Source organism: Raphanus sativus, unplaced genomic scaffold (assembly GCF_000801105.2).
Source record: "Raphanus sativus cultivar WK10039 unplaced genomic scaffold, ASM80110v3 Scaffold4002, whole genome shotgun sequence".
NCBI lineage: Eukaryota > Viridiplantae > Streptophyta > Magnoliopsida > Brassicales > Brassicaceae > Raphanus > Raphanus sativus.
This window is the reverse complement of record NW_026619305.1, coordinates 2,108-8,946: the sequence shown is the minus strand read 5'-3', so window position 1 is coordinate 8,946 and position 6,839 is coordinate 2,108. Positions and strand designations below refer to the sequence as shown.

General features: G+C 26.7%; 1 long non-coding RNA gene across 1 annotated transcript; it reads left to right on the top strand.

The window, feature by feature from the left end:
• The first annotated feature begins 2,100 nt into the window (after positions 1-2,100).
• On the top strand, positions 2,101-2,669 carry LOC130507081 (uncharacterized). The gene is made up of 3 exons (XR_008942198.1): positions 2,101-2,175; positions 2,284-2,439; positions 2,535-2,669. It is a non-coding gene; the product is annotated as an uncharacterized LOC130507081 (long non-coding RNA).
• The last annotated feature ends 4,170 nt before the right edge of the window (positions 2,670-6,839 follow it).

The window sequence follows — 6,839 nt, the reverse complement described above, 5'->3', positions numbered from 1 at the left end:
TTTCACAAAAAAAATTGTGACGTGGCTATTAAGATTGATGACATGTCATATGGTTAAATATGACATGGACAATTACATTTAATGATGATATATATTTTTGGAAATCTTTTATAGAATATAGCAATAACTCATATATTACATTTAATATTGATTTATATTTTGGTAAACTTTGTAGAATATGGTAATAACTCATAAATATCACTAAAATAAATATATTCAAATATGACATTTTGAATTTCGAAATATTATATAATTTTACTTTTATAATTATAAAATTATTATCTAAAAGTTTTTGAATTTTCTGATTTTTTTAAAAAAATCGTAATATCATTAGTTTCTTTTAGATATCTACAAATTATGTAAATATTATTTAGTTTTAATTTTTGATAACTATACAATTTTATATGATTTTTAGTAATTTTGTACAAGTTGATTTAATACATTTAACCAAATGAAATAAATAATTTTTATCTAAGATTTTAACCTTATATATAACATATATATTCTTAAATATAATTAAAAATAAAAAAAATATTTTCTCTTAATTTTATGCTTAATTAATGATATTTATATTAATTATTGGTAAAAATAATAAAATATATAATATTAATAAATTACATTTTAAAATATAAAATTAACTTTAAAAAATTCATCACTACACATGGTGCAGGAAAACACCTAGATTAATAATTGTGACATGGCTACTAAAATTGATGACATGTTTTAAAGATTAATATGACATGGAAAATTATATTTAAAGATTAGTATGACATGGAAAAATCATATATTATATTTATTGTCGATTTATATTTTTGGACTTTTTTAAAAATATGGTAAAACTCATAAATCATCATTAAAATAAATATATTCAATATGGCATTTCAAATTTCGAAATATCATTTAAATTAAAAAAATTTTCAAAAATATATACTTAATTTTACAAAATTATAAAAAAAATAAATCATAAAATCAAATTAAATCGTAAAATCATTAGTTTCTTATATATATATCTACAGATTTTATAAATATTTTTTAATTTTAATTTTTGACAATTATGCAATTTTCCATATTTATTTAATATATTTAATTAAAATAAATAGATAGAAAAATCTACCTAAGATTATAATTTTAAATATATACATGCACATTCTTAAATATAATTCAAAATAAACTAAATTGTTTTTATCTTAATTTTAATGTTCAGTTAAATCAAATTTGTATTAAAATTTTTGATAAGAAAAATAAAATTTTAATATTAATAAAATAATTTAGACATTTTTCTATAAGATAATAATATTTCTAGAATAAAAAGATTGATTATACATAAACGAAATTTATTTGTATTTTTCTTCATATTTTTCCAAAAACATAAAAAACAGAAAATATCTATCAAATTTCAAAATATAGACTTATTATCAAAAACATATATAAATATACATAAATATTTATGAACCTAAGGTAAGCTAAAAAACGTAATTAGCAAAATATTTTTATTTTAGTCTAATTATAACCAAAACATTATGATTAAAAAATTATATAGCCCAATATACCAAATCCAAGTAATGAAATCAATCAAAATATGAACAATCAACCAATTATTATGACGTATCTATTTTGCATATATTCATTTACATGAATAAATTTTAATATTTTACAAGTTATGTTTATCAATGAATATCTGATTTACTTTTTTCTATTTTTATAAAATAAAATATATCAATTATACAAAATTTTATGAAATATATTTACAAATATAAGAAGATAAACTGAATTACCTACTAATACGATAATTTAACCTAATGAGACAAATCATCATTAATTTTGAGTCTATATACAACTCAAAGAAAAAAGGTTGAAATAATACAAAATATCATACTTAAAACATAAAGATATTTAATACAATTTTCATACATACAAATAAAAGATTACTTAAAACATATAAACAAACAAATAAAGTATTTATTTGTAAATATTTATTTCCGTACATGAGCACGGGGAGAATCACCTAGTTACCAAATAAAGGGGTACCTGGCCGATTTAGATGCATAGTATTAAAATACATTTAATGACCCTTAAATCTTTCCCTATTTAAACAACTAAACATCATAACAACTGCATCATCTCTTCCACCATACAAGTTTCTCAAGTTCTTTAAAAGAGAAAAAAAAACTGGGTGTATGTATATATATATATATTTTTTTTTCTTTTCTGGTTTAATCAACAATTCTTGAATTCATTCAGTTTGCATTTTTGTTTTTCTGTTTCTTTTAATTATTGGAATAGGTATAGCAGCGAAAGCCGAAGAAAAGGAGAAAAGATGATATACAGCCGCGGATTCCTGTTATTTCTCGCCACGCCACTCACAGCTCAGTCCACAGGGAAAGCTGCAAATCGCCAAATCGTTCGTTCTCAGCTTCTTCACGGCGGTTCCCGGTTGCGGTGCGGTGTTTTCTCTTAGTTCGTAGATTAGACAGTTTGCGGTAGCGATTTTCTAGGTCAAAATCTGATTGTGATTTCGGTGCTTCTTAATGTAGAAAAAATGGCGGAGAATGAAATCGTTCAGCCACCTGAGGATATTGCTACTAAGACTATTGTCGAGAAAACGGCAAGTTTCGTTTCCAAATATGAGAGTGAGATAATGCTGAATGATGTTAGATTCAATTTCCTGAGGGAGCGAAGCTAATCTTTTTCCATAGATGGGCCGGTCTTTGAGAAGGACCTCAGGGATTCTCAAGCTAATGATCCAAGGTTCAACTTTTGAGGGACTCTTCGATGAATATCACGAATATTACCAGCGCAGGCTAGCTTACTACACCGTTGAGAATAGAAGTCAAGCCAAGATCAATGGATGACACTAATACCTTCTGTAAGCATCATATCCTGTCTCTGCCCAACCTTCTGCAGTTTAGACTTCCTTAAGGAGCTTGATACAATTAAGGTCACAGCTCAGTTTTCAGTGTGGTATGGGCATTATTTTGTGTGGGCTCTGAGAAATCATATGACCCAGCTTGAGTTTCTTAGTCCAAAACATAGCTGGAACGCTTTTTACAAGGAGTGTAAACAGGGATTTGAGAAAGTGCTGAAGCCCCCCAAAGACTCTAGAGAAAAGCTGTATAAGAGTGCCGATTACACAGGGGCCGTTCAGCAGGGTTTCAAACAACGTATTCAACAGGATGATCCTGTCAAGGAGCGTAAATGGCTAGAGCAGGGGGAGAGGGCAATGATTGATTGGCATGATTCTGTATCCAAACCATTTGCCATCGAGGAGGTTCAAGAGCTACCACCTCAAGGACCAGATGCTAAGAGACAAAAGCTTGATGACTGGGTTCTTGTTCCAGAAAACCAATTTCTTGCTCAGCATCCGGTAATGCTTTCTTTCTACACACTCTTGTGATGTCTTTCTTTCCTTCTTTATTCTTCCTCTTGACTTAGTAGTTTTTACACATATTCCAGGTGCAGCTTCACTTACGGTTTCTTTTCCCAACCGACAAGGATTTACGTTGAAGGTGGAATTGTCCGTAAGTGTTCTATTTTTGAAGCAGCGAATAGCTCAAGTGATCGAAATTCCAGCGGTCAAGTACAAGTTAAGTGGAAAATCGGGGGTTCTGGAGGACGACAAGAAGTCACTTGCACACTACAATGTGGGACCTGGAGATATCCTAACACTGTCTCTGTGAGGACACAGATTGATACATGGAGAAAGCTTTTGGATGTGCAGAGAAAGGCTTCTCAAATCTCTTAACTCTAGAAGAAGGGATTTAATTTTCTTACTCGGTTATAAAACGTTCTCTTTTCTTTCTTATAGGACGTCGTTAATATGTCTGTGATACCCCTGCGGTTTCAGTTTTAGACTTTGATATCAAAATATTTAGGTAAACGATTTCGGATTTCGTATCCGATTTCACAACTAATTTCCTTATGCGTAATGCGAATGCATTCCGTATGGACATGGACTCATATTACACCAAACATAAATCCATCTTTTTAAAAGCTTATAATTTTGTTTTAGCCAACACTAATAAAAGTCATAAATCCATCAGTTTGGTTCTTATGTTTGTCACGTTTTCCGTTTAGCTTTAGTTTTTTTAGGAAACTTAAAATCTTTTTTTTTTTTTGGATTTATCGAGTTTTATCTATCTAATCTATCAATTTCAAATTAAAAAATTATAATTTAAAAATGCATAAAACAAAAATTAAACTTTGTTAATAATAAATAAACTGTGGAGCTTTCCTAAATTTATATATATATATTGCAAATATAATAAAACTAAATATTTCTTTTGATAACAACAAATTAAATCTAAATCTATCTAGGACTGGGCAAATAAACCGAACTCGAAAATCCGAACTGAATTCGATCCGGTAAAAATGAATCCGAACTGATTTGAACCCGACATAAATACTGAATGGATTTTATTTTTTGGTATTCGATTTATGGGTGTTATCCTAATCAAATCCAAATCTAAATAGATATCTAATAAAACCTGAAGCATTCAAAAGTCCATAAAAATCTTATACCAAACATGATCTTAATTCCTAATATGTATTCAAAATACATTAAGATATATTGAATACGTAAAATACTTATCTATTATATAAAGGTCGGTGGTTCTATTACATAAAAGGTTGATGGTTAAAGATGGCTGTTGAATTTGAAATATTTAGATTTAGATTTTGTTTTCATTAAACAATGTTCTCATTTCATGAGGTCGTGATTTTCGTTTTATGATTTTATTTATTTGTTTTTTTAATCAACAAAAATGTACAAATTAGGTATTTGAAAACAAAACAAACCAAATTTACTTATGTTTTGGTTATAAAGTAGGTACAAATCAGATACTTTAAAACCGAAGAACTGATTGGGACTCGAATCTGGAAATACATTTGGGTTGTACCGGTTCTTTGGAAATTTACTAACCCCGACCGAGCCCAATAAAACCCAAACCGATTCCGAACCGAACTTTCAAATAATCCGAATGTCGCTGATTTTGATAAATCCAAAAACTAAAACCCGATTAGATAAAACCGAAACTGATTGGGACTCCGAATGCTCATGCCTAAATCTACCAGTTTGTGATCAATGAAATACATTAGAATACTATCACAATAATTTTATTTGTATAAAATATAATATTAATTTTATATGTTTAATCATTATAAAGAAGAGAACTAGTACCCGCAGATGTGCGGATTAATTTATATCCAACTAGTTTAAATTTTGTCATAGTTTTAAATTTTAATAAAATTATTTAATTAATTTTAAATATTAAATTAATCCAATATATAATTTATCTATTTTTTATCAACAAAAATGTACAAATTAGGTATTTGAAAACAAAACAAACCAATTTTACTTATGTTTTGGTTATAAAGTAGGTACAAATCAGATACTTTAAAACCGAAGAACTGATTGAGATTCGAACCTGGAAATACATTTGAGTTGTACCGGTTCTTTGAAGATTTACTACCCCGACCGAGCCCAATAAAACCCGAACCGATCTCGAACCAAATTTTCAAATAATCCGAATGTGGCTGATTTTGATAAATCCAAAAACTAAAACCCGATTAGATAAAACCGAAACTGATTGGGATTCCGAATGCCCATACCTAAATCTACCAGTTTGTGATCAATGAAATACATTAGAATACTATCACAATAATTTTTATTTGAATAAAATATAATATTAATTTTTATGTTAATCATTATAAAGAAGAGAACTAGTACCCGCACATGTGCGGATTATTTTATATCCAACTAATTTAATTTTGTCATAGTTTTAAATTTTTAATAAAATTGTTTAATTAATTTTAAATATTAAATTAATCCAAAATAATTTATCTATTTTTATTACAACGTAAACAGATAATAGTTTGATACTGAAAATATTTTATTTATTCTATCAACAAACCACAAATGTAAGAAGTATCAAAGTATCATCATAATAACCCATTATAGTTTTATTAATACTTTAAAAACACACACAAAAGATAAATCTACAAAAACCTATGAAATCAAAACCCTTTTCATCAAAGTATTTATTGTATTTTATATAAATTTATTTTCATTAGAGTTCACAGTGATACATATTAACAAAATATATAATAATTAAAAAATACTTTTATTTAACTAAAATTTTATAAACCAAAAATAATAATTATATATGTTTAGTAAAAGCTAGATTTTTAATTTTTAACGCGAGAGATTGTATTATTTGAATTCATATTTTTGATTGGTAAAATTACCATATAAAAAATATTTACAATAAAAAAAACTACCAATTAAAATTATTAGGAATATGACAAATAAATACAGAAGTTGAACTAAATAGAATATGAAAAATAAGAAAAACTAAAATTATTAAAAACATAATAAATAAGCAAATTACCTTAAACTATGAAAAATATGACAAATAAGCAAAATCTTCTAATAGTATGAAGAAGCTGACACATAAAAAAATCCACTTCATAAATAATTGTATATATACATCTATACTGTTTAAATCGTAAGACTATTTTGATTTAAAAATAATTAATAGTTTATACATTTTATAACTTATAGTAAAACTTATGTATTTTAGGGATTAAGATTAAATGTTTTAGTATTTTTAAAATTTACAATTTTAGTGTTCAGTATTTTTGATTTGGAGTTGAAGATTATCTAGTGTTTATTCAAGGGTTTAGGTTTTAGAATTAGGGTTTAGTATTTTGATGACGGCATTAAAATATTAATTTTTCATATACTAAGATTTAGAGTTTGGAGTTTAGAATTATCAAAGGATTTAGGGTATACCAAAGAGTTTAAGATTTAGTGTTTTTTGACGATGTTAAAAACAGTTTTG